The following is a 21,434-nucleotide window of genomic DNA, read 5'->3' on the forward strand; positions in this document are numbered from 1 at the left end:
AAAGTAAAATAGTAAAGACCTATTAAGTTTATGAAGTTCCATTATCACGCAATTGTATGTATTCAGTGAGTGTGAGAATTTCTGGTTTCACATTCTATTATGAGCCTAGGAAGTTGCTAAAAAGAGAGGCTCAGATGAATTAGCAAGACATACTGCATTTCAATCACACAATTCTGTGTTTTACAAAAAATAACCTTGATTTAGTTTTGTTTTTGTTTCTGTTTTGTTTTGTTTTTTGTATCTCAAGTATCATTGTGGTGAATTCTGCTTTCCAGTCAATTACTTTTAAAAATGCTCACAACCTCATTCTTTCCAAAGTAGAGTATCAGTCTTATCAGGTGGTTAAATGGTGTATTTAAAAAATCTCTTCTTTGCTGTGTACCCTCAAGCTACATCTATAGAGATAAATGAATTACTTACCAACACAGTTAAGCAAGCATTATTATTTTTTCCTTCTACACATATTGAGGTAGGCACTGAGCATGAAGTAACCACAGAGATATAGTCCCTTCCTTCTATAGATTATAATTCTGTGGAGAATGTGTATGATAAATAACCAATCAAAGAAAAAAGAGAAGAAAAGCAAAAAGGAATATGGAAAGTGAGGTGCTAAGAGAACCTGTTTTGAATTATGTTGTTTTTAGAGAATTATTTTAAGAAGTGACACTTATGCTGACTTAAAAGATGAGAAAGAACCACTATGTGAATGAAAGAACATTCCAGATAGAAAGAAAAAATGTGAAAGAGGAAGTCAGGAAAGGATTTTTAGTATAAGAAGCAAAGGGGAATAACAAACAAGATGAGGGTGGAGAAATTGGCAGGGTCCAAATTTTAAGAGGATAATAGGCTAGAATAAGTTCAATGGGAGCCATTAAAGACTCTCAAGCATGGAAGGAACAATATTAGTCTAAGTTTTAAAAAGATAAGCTACTACATGGAAAATACTACAAGGGCAAAGTATGGAACATCATTCCCCGGAAGGATTTCTTCACATGCTGGGGAAGGTGCCCATTGACAGTCATAAGCCTATATACTTCAGATTCCGTATTAATAAATCAAATTTCAGAGAAGAGCCAATTAACGACTCCCAGTTCTTTTTTTTTAAATTTTATTTATAAGAGAGAGCATAAGCAGGGAGAACTGCAGAGGGAGAGGGAGAAGCAGACTCCCCACTGAGAAAGCAGCCAGATGTGGGGCTCAATCCCAGGACCCTGGGATCATGACCTGAGCTGAAGGCAGATGCTTAACCATCTGAGCCACCTAGACGCCCCACTACTTCCAGTTCTACCTCTGCTGTAGCAGACAACTGATACCTCCACAATGCCATATGAACTGGAGCAACAGAGGAGTTGAACTGTTTATTTTTTTTCCCTTAATTTTATTCATTCTTGATTTTCATAATATCTCCCATTGATCGATTCTTTTCATACTTCTCTATATTCCTATTCTTTATCCTCTGAGTGTCCTTTGCCGATACCTTAAATACTGATTTTCTTCCACTTCAACCCACACTGTCATGCTCATTTTTAATGTCCTTCTCTGAGTATGCAGATCTATTTTCACAACTTTAAGTTTTCTCATATTTAATCAATAAATATTCCCTGGATACTATTAAGTACCACGCACTATTCTAGGCACTATGGATCATCTAGGGGCACCTGGGTGGCTCAGTCGGTTAAGTGTCTGCCTTCGGCTCAGGTTATGATCCTGGGGTCCTGGGATCGAGTCCCGCATCGGGCTCCCTGCTCAGCAGGGAGCCTGCTTCTCCCTCTGCCTCTGCTTGCTGCTCTGCCAGCTTGTGCTCTCTCTCTCTCTCTCTCTCTCTGTTAAATAAATAAATAAAGTCTTTTTAAAAAGTCTATCATCTCTTTCTTTCTATCATCTGTCTCATCTTTTTTCTACTGATGCTTCTCAAATCTAGATCTCTAGCCTAAAACTCTCTTAGAAGAGGTTCTGTTTGCTGGGCTTGAGACTCATGTATCCAGCTTCTTACTATCATGTCTGCCTAAACATCATAAAGTCACTTCTTAACTCAAAATACCCAAACAAAAATTTTCTTTTCCCTTAAACTTGTTCTTCCTCACCATTTTCCATCTCAGCAGTTAGTACAACCATCCATTCAGATACCAGGGGGACAGTTTTCTTTCCTCCCTCTTTTTCACTTTCCACCCTTCAATCAATGACCAATATTTTAAATTCAAATTAATTTTTTAGTTAATTCAAGTACCCATTATCTATTGCTGGTCTCTTGCTATAAGTTCCGGACTTGTCTCCCTGATTCCAATTTCCTTTTCTTCAAATCAAACTTCCACACCACTGCCAGAGGGCCCCACTTAAAAGGTAAATCTGATCAACCTACCTCCTCCCTTATAACCACTATGTCGTCATAATAATTCAAGCAGCTTAGCTTGGCATAGGTCATCTGACCACCATCTTCCCCTCCTCTCTACCTCTAGCCTTGTCTCTTGCCAATACCTCTCAAGCATTTTCTGTTCAGCATTTTCTCTTGACATTGCTTGGGTTTGGGATTTCTTAGTTTCCATTGCTCCTTCTTTATCTGAAGAACAACTTATTTTTCTTTAAGACAGATCCCTTCAAGAAGGCTTTTTTTGGAAATTTCGAGTTTGGATTAAAGGTTTCTCTTCTGTGCGTTCATTCATTCATTCATTCACTTAAAACATCCTTTGCTTACTCTTCTATCTTCTTATACCTGCCATATACCCATGTATTATTTTTTTTGATAGGACTAGTGAGTCATGATAGAAACCTTATTTATTTTCCTCTCTCCAGAACTAATTTAGTGCCTTACACAACAGATGTTCATTAAGTAAGTGAATAATTTACTTCTCTTTCAAGCCTAAATATTTCAATATATACTACCATGCACACTCTTTATTAATGATAATATGTATTTGAATAGCACCTTTAAGTTTATGAAATGTTTTCACAATTATGCCATGTTTGATCCAAATCATTCTTTAAATGTATGTGAGACTCAGGCTTTGGAATCTTAAATGATTTTTTTCATTTTTAATAACAGGGAAAGTTGAGGTTCAGAGAGATTTACTCAAGGTCAAACAGCTAGTGATGGAACATAATTCTATACATAATTTTTTCACCAGAGTGGTGGCTCAGCCTCCTTGACCCCCTCTTTCTGAAACATGCCAGATACATTTCCTAACCTAAGAGAGCCTAACCTAAGGCAGCAGACACCCCTGCTCAAGTGGGCCTGATCTTTTCTCCCTGAGCTCCAGACGTGTATTTCTAGCAACCTGCTTAATACATATCTCCTTGGATGTGCCACAGCACTACAAAGCAACATGTCTAAAATAAAATGTAGGGCGCCTGGGTGGCTCAATCGGATAAGTGACTGCCTTCGGCTCAGGTCATGATCCTGGAGTCCCTGGATCGAGTCCCGCATTGGGCTCCCTGCTCGGCAGGGAGTCTGCTTCTCCCTCTGATCCTCCCCCCTCTCATGCTCTATCTCATTCTCTCTCTCAAATAAATAAATAAATAAATCTTAAAAAAATAAAAATAAAATAAAATAAAATGTATCTTTGCTCTTCTCCCATACCCTCTGCCTCTCACCCAAACTAGATTGTCCTCCAAATTTTATGATTTCTAGCAATGCTATTTTGTCTCGGGGATTTGGAAATTAATGTTACAGATGTATCTGGCTATTCATCTCTTGAAAATAAACCTCTTTACTGATAAATTGTCATTATTTATTGAAAATCTGCCAGGCTATCATTCATCCCTTCAGGGCCTTACTGCACAAAGACCTTTTAGAGAATTAAATATGGCATACTGAAAATAGTACTCTCCTCTTTGCATAATTAGATTTAGGCATAAAAATATTTCAATAACAACCTAAATTGATAAAAGGTAAAAATCTCTAACAATGAACAGATTACTTTCATTACTTCAATTAACTTTTTTCAGTGAAAAAAATGTTATTATCCTTCATCTTGTTTTATTTCAGTTATTTTTTTATAATGAGGAGGGTAATAATGCCGTATGTTTTATTTCTATTTATTCCTGTTTTTGTGCCATGCCAGTCAGTCATTTGACTGCATTAATGGAACCAGGGTGAAAGAGATGCCCTTTTGGATTCACCAAGTTTTGTAGTGTTGAGGTCAACTTTTCCTTCATTCTAACAATTTTTTTGTTATTTTAATATCTGTTTGAAACCATTCACTGGATTGTAATTGTTAAAATAATATTATTTTTAAAAGACCAGAAAGTTCAAAATAAGTTAAAAATATAAATTACTTAACCTACTTAGTAAACCACATGTATTATTATATAAGTAAGGCAGGAATTATATGAATTAAATTGTTGTTCTTAATTGGACTTAGATTTTAGAAATGATATCAGAAAATTACTTCAGTGGCTAAAATTGAAGGGAGAAAGCTGAAGATTCTAGGGCTGGGTTTCTCATAACCTGGGTGTGATGGAAACTGTGATGTATCACCCAGAACCCGATCATGGAAGAACTTGTTGCTCCCACTGCTGGGAGGGCTGTCATCAACAGGCTTTAGTCACCTTCAGAGATCTCAACTGCATGGTGGTCTACATCCACTGTTTCTTGGGCAACTCATATTCAATAACGGATCAATACAGAAAGACCCAACTCCTGACAAGCTCCTGGCTGTGATTGCTCCCATACGATTATGATTGTCTAAGGCTTTTTTTGGCTCTTTATCACAGCTCAGCTTCTCCCTCTACCCAATCTTGCATCCTCACATTCCTTTCCACAGGTATTGCTACCTAACAAATATCTTGCATTCTAAACTGTCTTAGAGTTGGGTTCCTCCACCCTAATCCAATCTGAAACACAGGGCTTCGAGGAATCTGTGACTCCTCTAAGTTTACAGTCATGTGTTTATCTTATACGTGAATTTTCCTGATAGAGGTTTTTCCTAGGTGGGCTTTGTACAAAAAAATGCAAGTATCATTGTCTTAGTGTGTTGAAGATCATCCCATTACTAAGAAAAGATGAAGACAAAATGTGGATAATTTCAGCCTTTGAATTAAGTAGAACAAATTCTGCACAATGACTAATTCATACATATTAACCATTCAATATCTATCACATCATGAATGGACGAAAATGAAACTAAATCAATGAATGCTTCCAAGGCAAAGAGCTCCCTGCTAAAGTAAAAAAAGAAATGATAAAACTTAAAAAAAAAAGTGACTATTCTTTGTAGTCAGGAGACTGTTTCAGGCCATTCTTTTCATTTTTGTAATTTTTTTAAAAAGGACACATGAAAATACACCAAGGTAATGATACCCCTGAAAATGTTTAAAAAGATTGTGATGCACTTTTGAAATTGTGTGTATGAGTTCCTGGCTAGAGCCCTGATGAATCTTTTTTCAAATCCATAAAGAGAGTCCCTCAGGGTATTTCACAGTGTGAGGATACACAGCCTCCTTTCCTGACAGGTCATTATTGCATATCATGCTGGGATTGAGTACGGGACTGGAGAGTGGCTGCTCTCTGCTTCTTCTGTAAATGTATGTGAGACTCAGGCTTTGGAATCTTAAATGTCCACGAGAGCTCAAAGGGTACCTGATGATTGATTTGCACTACAGGACAGGACTGACACAAGAATTGCAGTTGAGTTCAGCAGGATTGCAATCAGAGTCTTTGACAAAAGTCACGTTGCATGAGGTTGACGATCATGTGGCTATTACCACCTGCTGCAGTTTTTTATCATTGCTAGATAAGAGGGTTTTTTTTTGTTGTTGTACCCTTTTTTAAATGTTGTAATTAAAAGCAGTTTCTTCAAAAGGAAAAGTTTGACAGGAAAAGAACATGTCTACCAAGTTCTGACTGAAGAATGGAAACCGATATAGGGGAAGTGAAACCATAGGGAGGCGTATCCTGTGTGTCTAATTAGTCTATAGCCTTCGAAGTTGAGATACATCACAGGAGAGATTGAGCTTGGAGCAAAGCTCCTTCCTTTATCTAAAAATGATATACTTCACAATCATTAAAATATTAAAGTCCTAGAAATATTACACCACACGGTGTTACACCAATTTATAGTTTCACTTTATATAGTTAAGAAGTCTCTGGGGGGGGGAGCATATTTTAAAATTCACATTATGCTTTAATAACTTTTTCCTCTTGTTATGCTCATTGAAAGAAAAAAATAAAAATACACAAAAATATAAAGAAATGAATGAAAATCAGTCAGAACTGCACTACATAAGAGAGCACAACCTAGACTCTATTAAAAATGTACTACCAAACCCCCAGGGAGCCTAAATCCACTAAAAATACTGCAAAATGTCAAAGAAATTTTCAGTTGTTGAAAACTAACAAAAATTTAAGTTGACTAATTGTTCAAATAAATTAACCATGTTTTTCAGTTACCTCAAATTATTTTTTGTTTGTTTAATTAATATGCAGCAACGTAAGCACATAATTGCTTTTGAGAATTGGTTTGAACAGAAGTCAAAAGCTGATCTTTTTTTCTTTGTTAACATAATGTATTATTTGTTTCAGGGGTACAGGTCTGTGATTCATCAGTCTTACACAATTCACAGCGCTCACCATCATAGCACATACCCTCCCCAGTGTCCATCACCCAGCCACCCCATCCCTCCCACCTCCCTCCACTCCAGCAACCCTCTGAAAATTCCTTAGAATAATTGGAGAATTTGCTAGAGCAAATAAATCTATTGGCATTTAGTCATATTAGAAGTTTATTAAGATCTTCATGGAGCATCTTTACCTATTCCAGTAATATTTCTTGTCAAGTTTTGATTCCTAATATTGGTCTGGACAGGGAAGAATATGAGGACTCTGAGCACATGCCTAAAGCCCTTAAGTCTTGAAAAGAGATAGCCAAACACTCACTTTATTCCAGATGGCTATGTACTTTATTCCTAATATTAAAGGGGGGTTGTAAGGTTTTTGTTTGTTTTGCTTTTGCTTTTTACCCTCAGGATAGTTTTATTTATAGAAATGGATATTCAGAGGCTTACTTTAATGTTTAAAAAGTCAACTAGTTAAATTTACAATTGCAAAAACTTAATTCATTTTTAAGCTTTTAAGCCTAAAGTTCATTTTAAACCCAGTTCACTTATTCTTTTTAAAGCTCTAGCAAATTCTCCAATTATTCTAAGGAATTTTCAGTAATTCCTAGTCCCATTTACAAGTTTAGTTATAAACATTTAAACATTTTAAACCACATTTTACATTTTTTAAAATTTATTTTCTTATATATATTTTCAGTTTTCTGACTATAATTTTCCAACTGCTAAACTTCCCGTAAAACTAATAAATTAAATTTATAAAATAAAACTAGAATTATCTTAAATATTAATTAAAAACCAGTGAGATTTCAACAACAAAAAGCATAAGCCTCAAATGACTTCCTAATTAAGTGTCTTAATTTGATATTACAGGGATTTAAAAATGGAATCACACAGTTGATCCCCTGTGATTCCAGTTGTCCAATTCTCTTCAACATTAAAGGAACCAATAGGGGGCGCCTGCGTGGCGCAGTCGTTAAGCGTCTGCCTTTGGCTGGGGTCGTGATCCCCCGGGTCCTGGGATGGAGCCCCGCATCGGGCTCCCTGCCTGGCAGGAATCCTGCTTCTCCCTCTCCCCCTGCTTGTGTTCCTTCTCTCGCTATCTCTCTCTGTCAAATAAATAAAATCTTTAAAAAATAAATAAATAAAGGAACCAATAGTAAATATGCACCTAAAGAATCTTAATGCTATGAGTTTGAATCTCTTAAATATTTCTATATTCAGTTTTAAATCTTTCTGGGATTGAAAAATTATTTGTCTTCCTCTCTCACTAAGGAAATATTATATTATTCCTCAAGTTTATAGGGTTAACTCTCCAAATCTACCATGTTTGCAAATTAACTATGTTGTATCCATGTCCCTGGATTTATCTACATCTACTCACAGAGGTCTACAGCTCCCACCAAGTTCGACTGGATTTTGCATTTCTTTTGCCTCTGAAAGGTGGTTTGCAGACCTTTGTGTGGTAAGGGGATGTCTAGGGAACCCAAATTGGGCAGCACAGAAGGGGCCTGCTCCTGGGTCCACGCCAAAATAGAGAAAGGAATTTGTGGGCCGTACCAGGGTCTTGCCAGGTGGGGGATGTGGCACGCAGCTCTGTATGTGGTAGGCCAGTTCTCAGTCCCATCCTGCCCACAGTCAACAACTGCTGGGACAACTTCCTACTGGAGTCCCAGAGGGGGGGGGGGGGGGGGGGGGGGGGGGGACAAACAAACACAAAAGCCTTACTTTTGGAGATAAAAAGACATATTTGCTGCTCACGCTGAAAGATTTTTTTTCTTTTTAAACGGAAACTGCATTATTTCATATATTTCCTAAGGCTGTGCAACACTTTGGGATATTAAAATTATATTAGGCTCAATTTGAGATATTGCTTTGTACTCTATTAGGTCCAGTGTATAATGTATTTCCTCAGAAACCAACATTTCCCATTTCTCTGGTGTTAATGATGTAGGAAGGGGGATAACAAAAGATGACTGTCAGGATAACCTTGTCTGGAATAGTCCATGCTGTTTCTCTCCTGCATGAACGGCATAAAATTCAACTCAGGTAACTTCTTGCAGAGAGGTGGACCCAAAGAGGGTAACAACATACCTTTTTAAGTTAGGATTTGAGATTCTCAAAATTTGGGGGGGCTAATTTCTGCAAACTTTTGATCCTGCATTGTGATAGGTTGTCCTGAGGATTAGATGCAGCAACAGCAGCAGAAAGCATAAAACTAGGGTTGTAGTTTTTGGAAATGGCTCCTTAATATCATTATCTTCTATTACAGCATCTCAGTTGCGAATTAAAAGAGAAATAGTCTTCATAAATACGCTTTCTCCCAATTTTCTTGAAACATGTGTCTTTTTGTATAGCTTTCATTTATCTAATTTTTTTTTAAGATTTTATTTTTAAGTAATTTTTACACCCAACGTGGGGCTCAAACTTCCAGCCTTGAGATCAAGAGTCAAATGATCCACTGACTGAGGCAGCTAGGCACCCCTGTCTATTTTTGATAGAGTACAGAGAACTATTTCTCTTCTACCAGAAAAAAAAACAAATCGTTCATGCTTGATGATAAATGGCAACTGACAATCCACCTCCAGGTAAGGGAGACAATAGGATTTAGTAAGGTGTGGACTAACTTGGAAAGTAGACATCACTTTTAACAAAGGGCCCACCCCACAGCTCTAGACAGCTCTTATCCTATTGGAATACAGACTAGACATTGCCAGAAATTTGCATTTTTATATGAAATTGCCCTATTTGAAATTATTAGTTTAAATTTTTAAAGAACATTATTCAGACTAAACCAAACACATCAGTAAGATTTATTAGGTCCCACGCAGCTGGTTTCACATTGAGTGCCCTTTAATTCAATGTGCTACAGGCTGTCTAACATGCATTATCTCAATGCCACAAGGCCCATCTCCTTCAGTTTGCAAAATCCTGTAATAGTCATTTCTGTAAAAGTCAATTCTGTAAAAGTTGGGATTTCAGTTTTCCTGCTTTTTGTGCTAGAACTCAAACTCCTTTCCCTCAGCTAGTATAATAAATTATTATTATTTTTTTTAAAGATTTTATTTATTTGACAGAGAGAGAGATACAGCGAGAGAGGGAACACAAGCAGGGGGAGTGGGAGAGGGAGAAGCAGGCTTCCTGCCGAGCAGGGAGCCCGATGCGGGGCTTGATCCCAGGACCCTGGGATCATGACCTGAGCCCAAGGCAGACGCTTAACGACTGAGCCACCCAGGCGCCCCTAGTATAATAAATTATTTTAAGCTAATATAATCTTGTGCCTCATCATCAATAATTGAAATGCTCTTCCCTCATTCTCTAATTGACTAATTTTATTTTCCCAACCTTCAATGTCCAGATCAAATGTCACCTCCCCTGTGAAGGGTTTCTATCATCAATATTCAATATTTTTCTCTTTCTCTTCACACTCAACAGCACTTTATGTAGTACCTCAGCCATGGCGTAGTGCCAGGAAATTAACATGCCCGGGTCAGCCTACTCGTCCAAGGAGAACGAGAAACATGTGGAGCAGACCTGGACCCAACCTCAACTTGGAGTCACACCAAGCTGAATTCAGGCAAAACGAGCTTATTCCAGTCAGTCTGCAAAAAGGTGACTAAAGAAAACATATTTTACATTTTGGGTTATTCGTTACGTAGCAGTATTACGGAAATAATTAACCAGTACAGCTTATCACAATGGTTAAAGGACCTTTCTAGGGCTCTGTGTTCCTGGATATTGGAACACTGAAAGAAAAATTTAAGTTTTCAGAGAAGAAAAAGAGAACCAAAAATACTTGAAACTAGTCTGTGAGAAGAAATATCTGTTAATTTTAGCATATATATGTAAAATATATGCTAATATTATATATATATATATGATCTTTGAAGTCCATGAGTTTAATCACTTATTCCTCTGAAATGAGTTTTTGTGATTAGAAAAAAATCTGACAATCATTACTCACTTTCTAGATTAAACAAACATTTTTAGAAGTATGTAATTCCATTTATTTAACACATATTTGTGAGCCCCTTACTAAATACTAAATATAAAATGAAGTAAAGATATCCAGAAATATATGCAGGATGAGGAGGAGATCAATAGTTCAATTAAGAAATGTCCATGTATAGATTTTGAGTAAACTTTGGTTATATGACTCTAGAGCACAGAATGTCAGTGGGTATCCAGTGATCAAGTAGCAGCTGAAGGTATGGGTTGGATATCATCTCCCATGAAGAATCTATAGAGGAGAAGAGGAGAAATCCGAGGATAGAACTCTGGATAACACTAATGTAGGGCAAAGACCAGCCATAGAAATAGAAGGGAATTTTGGAATAATTCATCATAAAAGCCAAAGTGGGAGAGAATTTCATTGAGAGGTAGTCAACAGTTTCAAATGTTTAATAGAGCATGGCTATAACAAGGGCCAATTTTCATTAGATTTGGCAATTAGGTATTCACAGATGATTTCAGTTATTGAAATTTCAGGAAGAAAGGTAACAGGCCATATTACCATGGAATGAGGACTGAATGGACTATTTAGTCAAGAAAATTTTCAGTGGAGACAGCTTTTCTATAAGCTTGATTGTGAATGAAACTGGGGTTCAAACACATCTAACTCTTATTTCGCTCTCACTTTTTTCATGAATATTCTGAGTTTTCTTTCTAAAAGTGTCTTGATACATATTTAACACTTTTAATTTTCCTTTTATTCTTACACAATATTTTTAAAGGAGTATTCATCTATAAATGCAATAATAGTTCTTTGGATAATTCCTATAATTATCAGAATCACTCCACATTGGGTCATATCTAAAGAACCTTGTTCAAATTCCTGGGTCCACACTTAGTAAATGTATGTTCTTAGATAAGTTATATAAACTTTCTAAGCCTCCATTCCCTCAGATGGAAAATAGGGCTAATACTATTTATCTCATTGAGTGGATGTCAGAATCAGATAAAACATGAAATTCTCATAGGGACTAGCACAAAGTAGATACTCAATTATAATGACTGTCATTATCTTGTTATTATTAATATTACTATAGTGCAAAGAAGATTATGCAACATTTGCTTATATTTCAAAGTCATAGAGTGAATGAGTTTGCTAAGGGTAGCAGGTGAAATTATAGCCACCTAGACCAAAAGTACAGCTTATTGTTTTTGAAGTCAAAATAGTAGAAAAACATAATTTAATGAATTAAAATAATTCACCTTTATTTTCAATAAAAACAGAACAACTAAACATTTAATTTTAATTATTGATTTATTCAATGGGTATACTAATTAACAGCATTTTTTCTTGTTCGTTAAAATTATTTTATTAATTGAAAATCTTTTTAAATTTTATTTTATCGTAGTAACAACACTTAGCTAGAAACTTAGCATCTTAACAAGTTTTCAAGTGACAATACAGTATTATTCATTTTGGGACAAAATTGTACAGCAAATATCTAGAACTGATTTGTCTTGAATAATTAAGACTTTAGTCTTTTGTTTAGTGACTCTCTCAATTTCTTATCCTCCCAGCCTCTGGCAAACACCATTGTACTCCCTGATTCTCTATAAGTTTACGTATATTAGACACTGTGGAACCAGGCAATATTTACCTTTCTCAAACTGGTTTATTTTACTTGGCAAAGTGTCCTGAAGATTTATCCATGTTGTTGCATATTGCAGGATTTCCTTCATTTTAAGGCTGAATAATATTCCATTGCATGTATATACCTCATTTTCTTTATTCATCCATCAGTGGATATTTAGGTTGTGAAACCATCATTGTGGTTTTGATTTGAATTCCCCTGATGATTAGCGACATTGAATATCTTTTTTTTTAAGATTTTATTTGTTTATTTGACAGAGAGAGAGAGCACAAGCAGGGGGAGCGGCAGGCAGAGGCAGAGGGAGGAGAAGCAGGCTCTCCGCCAAGCAGGGAGCCCAATGCGGGGCTCGATCCCAGGACCCTGGGATCATGACCTGAGCCAAAGGCAGCCACCTAACCGACTGAGCCACCCAGGTACCCCTGAATATCTTTTCATATACCTGTTGGCCATTTAGATGTCTCCTTTGGAGAAATCTCTATTCAAGTCATAACCCTTTCTTTAATTGGGTTATTTATGTTTTTGCTATTGCATTGTAAGAATTCCTTATATATTTTGGGAAATTAATCCCTTATTAGATACATGGTTTGAGAATATTTTATCCCATTCTGTAGGTTGCCTTTCCACTTTGTTGATTGTTTCCTTTGCTGTGTAGGAGTGGGTTTTTGTTTTGTTTTGTTGGTTGGTTGGTTTCTATAATGTCTTTAATGGGGAAGGTGATGAGATTTCTGTATACACCCTCCCCCCTGAAAAAAATATTCCTTAACGATCAAGTTGGAGAAAGAATAATAGACTGATCTAATTCCGCAAAGGAGGTCCCTTATATGGGACTGACAGCAGTTCTCTTCATCAAAATTCTGTGTAATATTACTATGCCCTTGTCTATAGCAATTAAGAAACCTAGAATCAATGAAGTGCCTCTCATTCAGCTTACTGCCCGTTCAGTGAGGACTGTGCAGAGGTGTTTTAGTTTGATGTAGTCTCACTTTTCTATTTTTGCTTTTGTTGTCTGTGCTTTTGGTGTCATATTTATGAAATCACTGCCAAGACCAATGTCATGAAGTTTTTGCCTGTATTTTCTTCTAGGAACTTTACAGTTTCAAATCTTAAATTTAAGTCTTTAATCAATTTTGATTTAATTATTCTGTATAGTTTAAGATACACAGAGTTTAGGGTCAAATTTCATTTTTGCATATGAATATCCAATTTTCCCAGTATCATTTGTTGAAAATACTATCCTTTCTCCACTGTGTATTTTGGCACTCTTGCCAAAGATCAGTTGATCACATACTCATGGATTGATTTCTGGACTCTCTATTCAGTTCCACTGGTTTATATAATCTGTATCTATGCTAGCATCATATTATTTTATTGTAGCTTTTTGATATAATATGAAACCAGAAAGTGTGATGCCTCCAGCTTTGTTCTTCCTCAAAACTTTTTAGCTATTCATAGTCTTTTGTGGGTCCATATTAATTTTAGAACTGTTTTTTCTACTTCTGTAAAAAAAAAAATGCCATTGAGATTTTGGTAGGGATTGCAATCTGGATCATTTTGGGTAGTATGGACATGTTTAACAATAATAAGTCTTATAGTCCATGAATACAGGTTGTCTTTCTATTTGTTTTTTTCTTTTTTAATTTCTTACATCAGTGTTTTGTAGTTTTGACAGTACAAGTCTTTCACCTCCTTAGTTAAGTTTATTCTTAAGTATTTTATTTTTTTGGTGCTATTATAAATGAGATAGTTTTCCTAATTTCCTTTTCAAATAGTTGATTTTTAGTATATAGAAATACAACTGATATTTGTGTGTTGATTTTGTATCCTGCAACCTTACAGAGTTAGTTTACTGGTTCTTACAATTTTTTTTTTTTTATGTATCTTTAGGTTTTCTATGCATGAGATCATGTCATCTGCAAACAGGGGCAATTTTATTTCTTCTTTTCCAACTTGGATGCCTCTTATTTCTTTTTCTTGCCTAATTGCTGTAGCTAGGACTTTTGATACTACATTGAATGGAAGTGTCAAGAGCGGTCATCCTTGCCTTGTTCTTGATCTTAGAGAAAAATTTTTCAGTTTTTCACTCGAGTATAATATTAGCTGTGGGTTTTTCATACATGGCCTTTATTTATTTTTTTAAAGATTTTATTTATTTATTTGCCAGAGAGAGAGAGAGAGCACAAGCAGGGGGAGCAGCAAGCAGAAGGAGAGGGAGAAACAGACTCCCCGCTGAACAGGGAGCCTGACTGACATGGGACTCAATCCCAGGACCCTGGGATCATGACCTGAGCCAAAGGCAGATGCTTAACCAACTGAGCAACCCAGGCTTCCCTCATACATGGCCTTTATTGACTGAACATTTTTAAAGCACATTTAGGTAATACTTAGAACAAAGAAAAAATCTTGAGATTCTCCCAAATTACCTTCTATGCATTTTTAACCTAAAAATGGAATTAGTCATTTTACTGATTTTTTCCCCAAAAGCTAAAGCAAGATTTTAATAAACAGAGGAAAGGCTTCAGCCCCAATTTAACTAGAGATGGAAATGAAAAATGTACTCCCGGAAAAGACTTAGATTTTAAAGTTAATTATAGGTGACAAATATGAGAACAAGCAGACAGTTTTCTGACATCATTCATTTCAATTCAATACCGTATATTCAATAAATATCTTTCTAAAGTCTTTAAGTCACATTTTCTTGTTTTTTCTTTTTTTTTTAAGATTTTATTTATTTATTTGACAGAGACAGAGATAGTGAGAGCAGGAACACAAGCAGCGGGAGTGGGAGAGGGAGAGCAGGCTTCCCGCCGAGGAGGGAGCCCGAGGCGGGACTCGATCCCAGGACCCTGGGATCATGACCTGAGCCGAAGGCAGACGCTTAAGGACTGAGCCACCCAGGCGCCCACATTTTCTTGTTTTAAGCATGAATGCCTGTACTAGATTTCCACTGCTGTATAACAAGTTACCACAGACTTAACAGCTTAAAAGAACACACATTTAAAAAAATAACACACGGGGCGCCTGGGTGGCTCAGTTGGTTGGGCGACTGCCTTCGGCTCAGGTCATGATCCTGGAGTCCCGGGATCGAGTCCCGCATCGGGCTCCCTGCTCAGCAGGGAGTCTGCTTCTCCCTCTGCCCCTTCCGCCTCTCATGTGCTCTCTCTCATTCTCTCTCTCTCAAATAAATAAATAAAATCTTTAAAAAAAATAACAAAATAACAAAATAACACACATTTATTATCTTACAGTTCTCATGGACAGGAATCTGGGCACAGCTCTAATAGGTCCTCTACTCAGGCCCCTAGTATCAGTAGAGGCTGCAGTCTCTTCAGAGACTCAACTGTAAGTCTAAGTTTTCCAACATATCTACCAATATTAAATCATATTACTTTTGATTGGTTAAGGTTTTCAAGGATCTATATTTTTTTTCATAAATTAAAAATATTAAAATTTTTTTTTTTAAGATTTTATTTATTTATTTGAGAGAGAGAGAATGAGAGACAGAAAGCACGAGAGGGAGGAGGGTCAGAGGGAGAAGCAGACTCCCTGCCGAGCAGGGAGCCCGATGCGGGACTCGATCCCGGGACTCCAGGATCATGACCTGAGCCGAAGGCAGTCGCTTAACCAACTGAGCCACCCAGGCGCCCCTAAAATTATTATTTTTATTAATGAAAGAAAACATTAACAAAACTATCATGTTCAAAGTCACCTAACTCTGATTTGTCTTTCTTTTATCATCTTGTTCTTTGGTCATTAAAGTTTTGCCACTTTATAATTCCTACTCTGAGATTTTACAAGGTACAGTTTCCACTACTTCTCCGGAAGCTATTTGGCACTGTAACAGACCTCTCCTTATTCCGTCTTGTTTTCCCTTTGTTCTGTCTCATCTCATTACTTTTCCTTTTCATCCTGCAATATCACATTGAAGGCTTTCATCTAATTTTCAGGGCACTGTCACCTGCTCATCTTTGTTAGTTCTGTTGCTTATCAAGCAGTTCTTTCTTATAGAATCACTTTGCTTTGGAAACTATGTGCCAGGTGTATGATACTAACTTGCAATGCTTCCCGATGAATCTTGTTTAATTTTCTTTTTAACCTTGCTTTAAATTCATAGAATAAAATGCATTGAACATCAGGAGTAAAACACCTTCTTTTGCAGAGAAAAAATGGAGAAGCATGGCCTATTGTATTGATATATAAACACAGTGCTGCTCTTCTGGTGGTTGCATGTACAGGTGATTACGAACAGGAAGGCACTAGAAGATAATGGAAATTAGTACACTCAGCACAGCAGGAAACACTTAGCCTTTCAGATATGCTTTAGTAAGAATTTCTCAGTGGATGGGCTTGCAGTGTGTGATTCTGAACACCAAAGCAAAAGCTAGCATTATTGGCATAAGTCAATATCCTACTTTGGGCATCCAAATGCTAAAATCTAACAGACATAACTCTTAAAGCCACAAAATTCCTTTTATAAATTTCTAAACATAGGGAAGAGTATTTTCTGGAAGATTGAGAACGTTTTCTTTGTTTTCATCTAAAACTTATTTGATCCAGTATTTGGCTTACAAAATACCTTATACATATACATTCTGAACATCTTTTTTAAATTTAACTTAATAAATAGCTATCTGATATAACTCATTTTTTTTGTTTAGAACCTAAATATTTTTAAAGTTGACAATAATAACAAAAACTAGTCGTATCTTATTTGTTATAAACATAAGAGTTTAAATATAAGGCCTGGTGCTAAAAATCAGGTAAAATGTCAAAAAGATATGTATATATAGTGTGTGTTTGTTCCAGTGCAAGGTACTAATTTTATATTCAAGAACATTAAAATCAATTTAATTAAGGATATGTTATAATAAATGAAATCTAATACATTTCTATCCAAGAAAACAAATGTTCTCTGTCATGACTTTGGCAAATTCATTCAAATCTACTTAAATACTTCCAGTGATACAGATTCCTTTATTTCACACTGTCTCCTACAGTGTGGAGTTGTTCTATTTTTATATCTTATAAACCTTTCACTTTCATAGAACATAAACGGTTTCTTTAGACCATCCATTCATTGACCCTAGTTTCATCTTAGAACCATCCATTATAAATCTGCTCTTTACACATTAACTTATTGCAACTGTTTAAAAAATTTTTTAGCTTAAGACATTCTCAGGTATGTCTAGAGTTTTTTTCAGTAATTTCCAGTATGGTTTTTCTGCACACAATCTAGTTGGCCATTACCCAGATTATATGAGTGAACTTAAAATTTTTCACAGTTGCATAGGCTGAGATTACAATAGACTTTTTCTTCAGTGTTTTATTTGTTCTGTCAACTAATAGCCTATTTTATTTTCTAATATAAAGTTCTCAAGATAGGTCTTTTGAGTTCTGAGATTTATACTTCATTTTTTTTATAATCTTTGTGCTGAATTTGTTTAGTTTTTTGACACATAACTACAAGCGCCAATCATTACCCCAGGTGCTGGAGATAGATTGCTGAGCATAGTTTGATTACAATGGCTATATAGTCTCTAGAAAGAATCAGACAATCAAATAATCACAACAATAAATATATAATTATAAACTGAGATAAATGCTCAAAAAAGGACAGTCCAGTTTATTACATACATTATTGTTATTTTAATTTTCTCTTGTTAGATTTGTCCTATGCATCTACATTGGGGATGTTTTTGAATCTGCATTATTTTATCCAACATGTTATTTCTTTTTGTTTGTACCATCTGAAATATTAATAAGCATAAGCACTCCTACAAGTTCTTAAATAAATCACTTACCCTTTGAAAATCATTTTCCATCTCTAGTTAAAGATGTTTACATTGTCCCAGCTTTTAGCATAAGGCTATGATGAGGCTCAAACGAGAGATTTTACCTGAAAGCCCTTTGTGAACTATCAAATACTATACAATGCCAGACATTATTATTCTTCTGAGTTAATACATCATAAACCAGAGTCTTTTTTGTATAGTTAAAGCTCTCATTTATCCATTAATCAACAATCATTAGGTATATTTGTTCAACCAATTAAAATGTACTCATTGTGTGTTCATATTTCACCCACGTTTCTCTATTTTATTCATAAAGGTATTGTGGCAGAGAGACAAAGCCTTGCTGAAATCAAGGTATAAAGTGTATATATTTTCCTGAATTCTCCTTGTCATTCCTTTATCATTTATTCAATTGTTTGGTAATCACAACAAATAAACATCATTTGGTCCTCTTCTTTCTCACTCTGCCCAACAATATCACAACTCATCAAAGAATTGAAGGGAAATCACCAGCCAGCTTTGAACTTATGTAGTATTTTTAAATTTGTTATGCAAATGGATGTGAACAGTACATGTTTCTCCTTTCTACTCTTTGAATTTTATTTCTAATTTCAAAGATAACTCTTCTTTTTTTCTTTCATTTATTACTGACTGACATGGATTCTTCTTAACAAGTAAGAGGTGTAGTATCACACTGAGAAGATAAGAGGACTGAACACAGCTTTTAAATAAACTTTTATCCATCTAGGTTTTTTTCCTTTTGGAAAAGGTGAGTTAAAAAAAAGTGATTTTTATCGATTTTAATAACAATTTATGATTTCTGATATATCCTGGAGCACATATCACAATAATTAATTCTCAAAAATTTACATTCTTTGTTAATTACCGTCCCTTGAACAGCAACAGACATACATAAAAAAAAGTCATGTGTTTTGATAAGTGTAGAAGTTCTACTTTTCATGGTCTCACTCAAAACTAAACCAAAGCCATAGTATTAATTAGAAATTAGAGTGCACGTGCCCTTTTAGCTGGAGAATATCAAACTGGTCTAGATGGGTAGACAAATCAATCAAGACTTTGTAAACTAACAACCAACTCCTAATCATGTATTTTATCTAAATTGATGTTTATTGAATTTTTACTGTATTGTGGCTAATTCACACACATTCTCATATTTAATGTTTTCAAGTGTAATTTTACCACCAGCTTAAAAATTCATTCATTCACGGGGCACCTGGGTGGCTCAGTTGGTTAAGTGTCTAAAGCTTGTTTTCCACTCAAGTCATGATCTTAGGGTCACAGGATTGAGCCCCAAGTTGGGCTTTGTGCTCAGTATGAAGTCTAGTTGAGGTTTTTTCCCTCTCTCTTCCCCACCCTACTCATCCCCCTGCTCATGCTCTCTCTCTCTCTAATTAATTAATTAATTCACTATCAAAAAATATTTATTGATTGCCTATGATGCTTCAGGTACTATTTCAGGAACTTGAGATTCAGCATTAAACAAACTAGCAAACAAATAAATAAATCTTCCTGCCCTGGTAGAGCTTACATTTCAGCAGAGAGAGACTGATAATAATGAATTGAAATAAATTAGAAAAAATATATTAAAAAATGATAAATTCTATGAAGAAAATTAGAGCAGGTTGAGTTGATGGAGTTTTTGAGGTAGGAAGGGGTATGTTGTAACTTTAGTTGTGACAGGATAAGGAAGGTCACACCAGAACTTTCATTAAGAAAGTCCAACCTGAAAGAGGTGAGGGAGTTAGCCTTGTGGATGCCAGGAAGAGGAAGCAGCTGGGTGGGTGCATCCATGGAGGAGGACTAGTATGACTGGAGCCAAGTATGGGGAGGAGCAGTGGATGTGGGGTCAGAGACTTGTGTGGAGCAAGGTCATTGAAGGGCTTCTAGGACATTGCAAGAATTTTGACTTTTACTCTGAGGGACATAGGGAGTCAGGGTAGAGTTATAAGCTAAGGTTGGATTCATTTTTATTTCTATTGCAAAGGATTACTTTACCTGCAAACTAAGTGTACACTGGTAGATACAGGAGCACAATATTATAGGCTATTGTAATAATCCCAGTGAGAAACAATGATGACTTATATTAGGGAAAAAGCAGTAGAGGGGGCCAGAAATAATCACACTCTGAGTGTTTTAAAATAATCTTTATTATAATTATAAAATAGTACAGAGTAAAAATCATAGTATTATGAATCCCATACCCATTACTCATAAAGGAGAATTATCAGGATTTTGTTATATTTTCTTTCTCCCTCTTTATTATGTTCTTTCTTACAAAATATCTTAAGGCAATCCCTAAATATCTCATAATTTCCCCCCAATTGCTTTATTATGAGTTCCCAAAGCTACAGAGTTATCATGCTCAATAAAAGTGATGATATTCCATAGTATCTTCTAATATCATAATCAAATTTCCACAATAAAATTTCTTTCAGTTCCTTTAAAATGTACTCATACAGTTGCTTTCTTGGAATGGAATCTAAACAAATTTCTTACATGGATTTTTGTTTTATTGTATCTCTTAAATCTCTTCATTTTAAAACAGATGCCACTTAAGTTCTTTCAAGTGAATCTCTAGTAGACAACATATAAATAGATCATATTTTTAAGTTACCTATTTTGCCAATTTCTGCCTTTTAATTAGAAAATACATTTACATTTACATGTAAAGTAATTAGTGATAAGGAAGAATTTCTGCCATTTTGCTCTTTGTTTTGTGTATGTCTTTGTTGTTCCTTATTTCCTATTATTGCCTATTTGTAATTATTGGATTCTTCACAGTGTACAATTTTTATTCTGTTCTCATTTCCTTTCCTGTTTTTTTTTTTTTCTAGTGGTTTCCCTGGGGATTACAGTTAACCTCTTAAACTTGTAGCAATCTATTTTGTACTAATACTGCCTTAACTTCAATAGTATACAACTTCTCTGCTCCTATACAGCTCCTTTATATTGATGTCACAAATTGCATCTGTTTATACTGTTGCCCATTAACATAGATTTTTAATTAATGTTTTATGGGTTTGTCTTTTAAATCATATAGGGAAAGAGAAGAGGAGTTACAGACCCAAAATACAAGAATACCAGCTTTGTATTTACCCATGTAGCTACCTAAAGAGTGTTCTTTATTCTTCATATGGCTTAATGTGCTTGTCCAGTATCCTTTAATTTCAGCCTGAAGTACTCACTTTAGTATTTCCTATAGGCAAGTCTACCAGGGACAACACCCTCTGCTTTTGTTTTTCTGGGAATGTCTTAATTTCTCTTTCATTTTTGAAGAATAGTTTGCCAGATATATAATACTTGGTTGACTTTCTTTTTTCTTTCAGCACTTTAAATATGTTATTCCACTGCTTTCTGACCTCCATGGTGTCTAATTGTTTTTTACTCTTATCAAGGATTTCTTACATATAATCAATTTCTTCTCTCTAGCTGTTTTCGAGATTTCTCTTTGCATTTGTCTTTCAACAGTTTG

The 21,434-nt window shown here is 35.5% G+C and overlaps 1 pseudogene; it reads left to right on the top strand.

Annotated features, from left to right (window-relative positions):
• The window catches only part of LOC118020391, a 1,500-nt pseudogene extending 790 nt beyond the window's left edge, over positions 1–710 (top strand).
• Positions 711–21,434: the final 20,724 nt, after the last annotated feature.

This window comes from Mirounga leonina, unplaced genomic scaffold (assembly GCF_011800145.1).
Source record: "Mirounga leonina isolate KUSES-001 unplaced genomic scaffold, KU_Mleo_1.0 Mir_173, whole genome shotgun sequence".
Taxonomy (NCBI): domain Eukaryota; kingdom Metazoa; phylum Chordata; class Mammalia; order Carnivora; family Phocidae; genus Mirounga; species Mirounga leonina.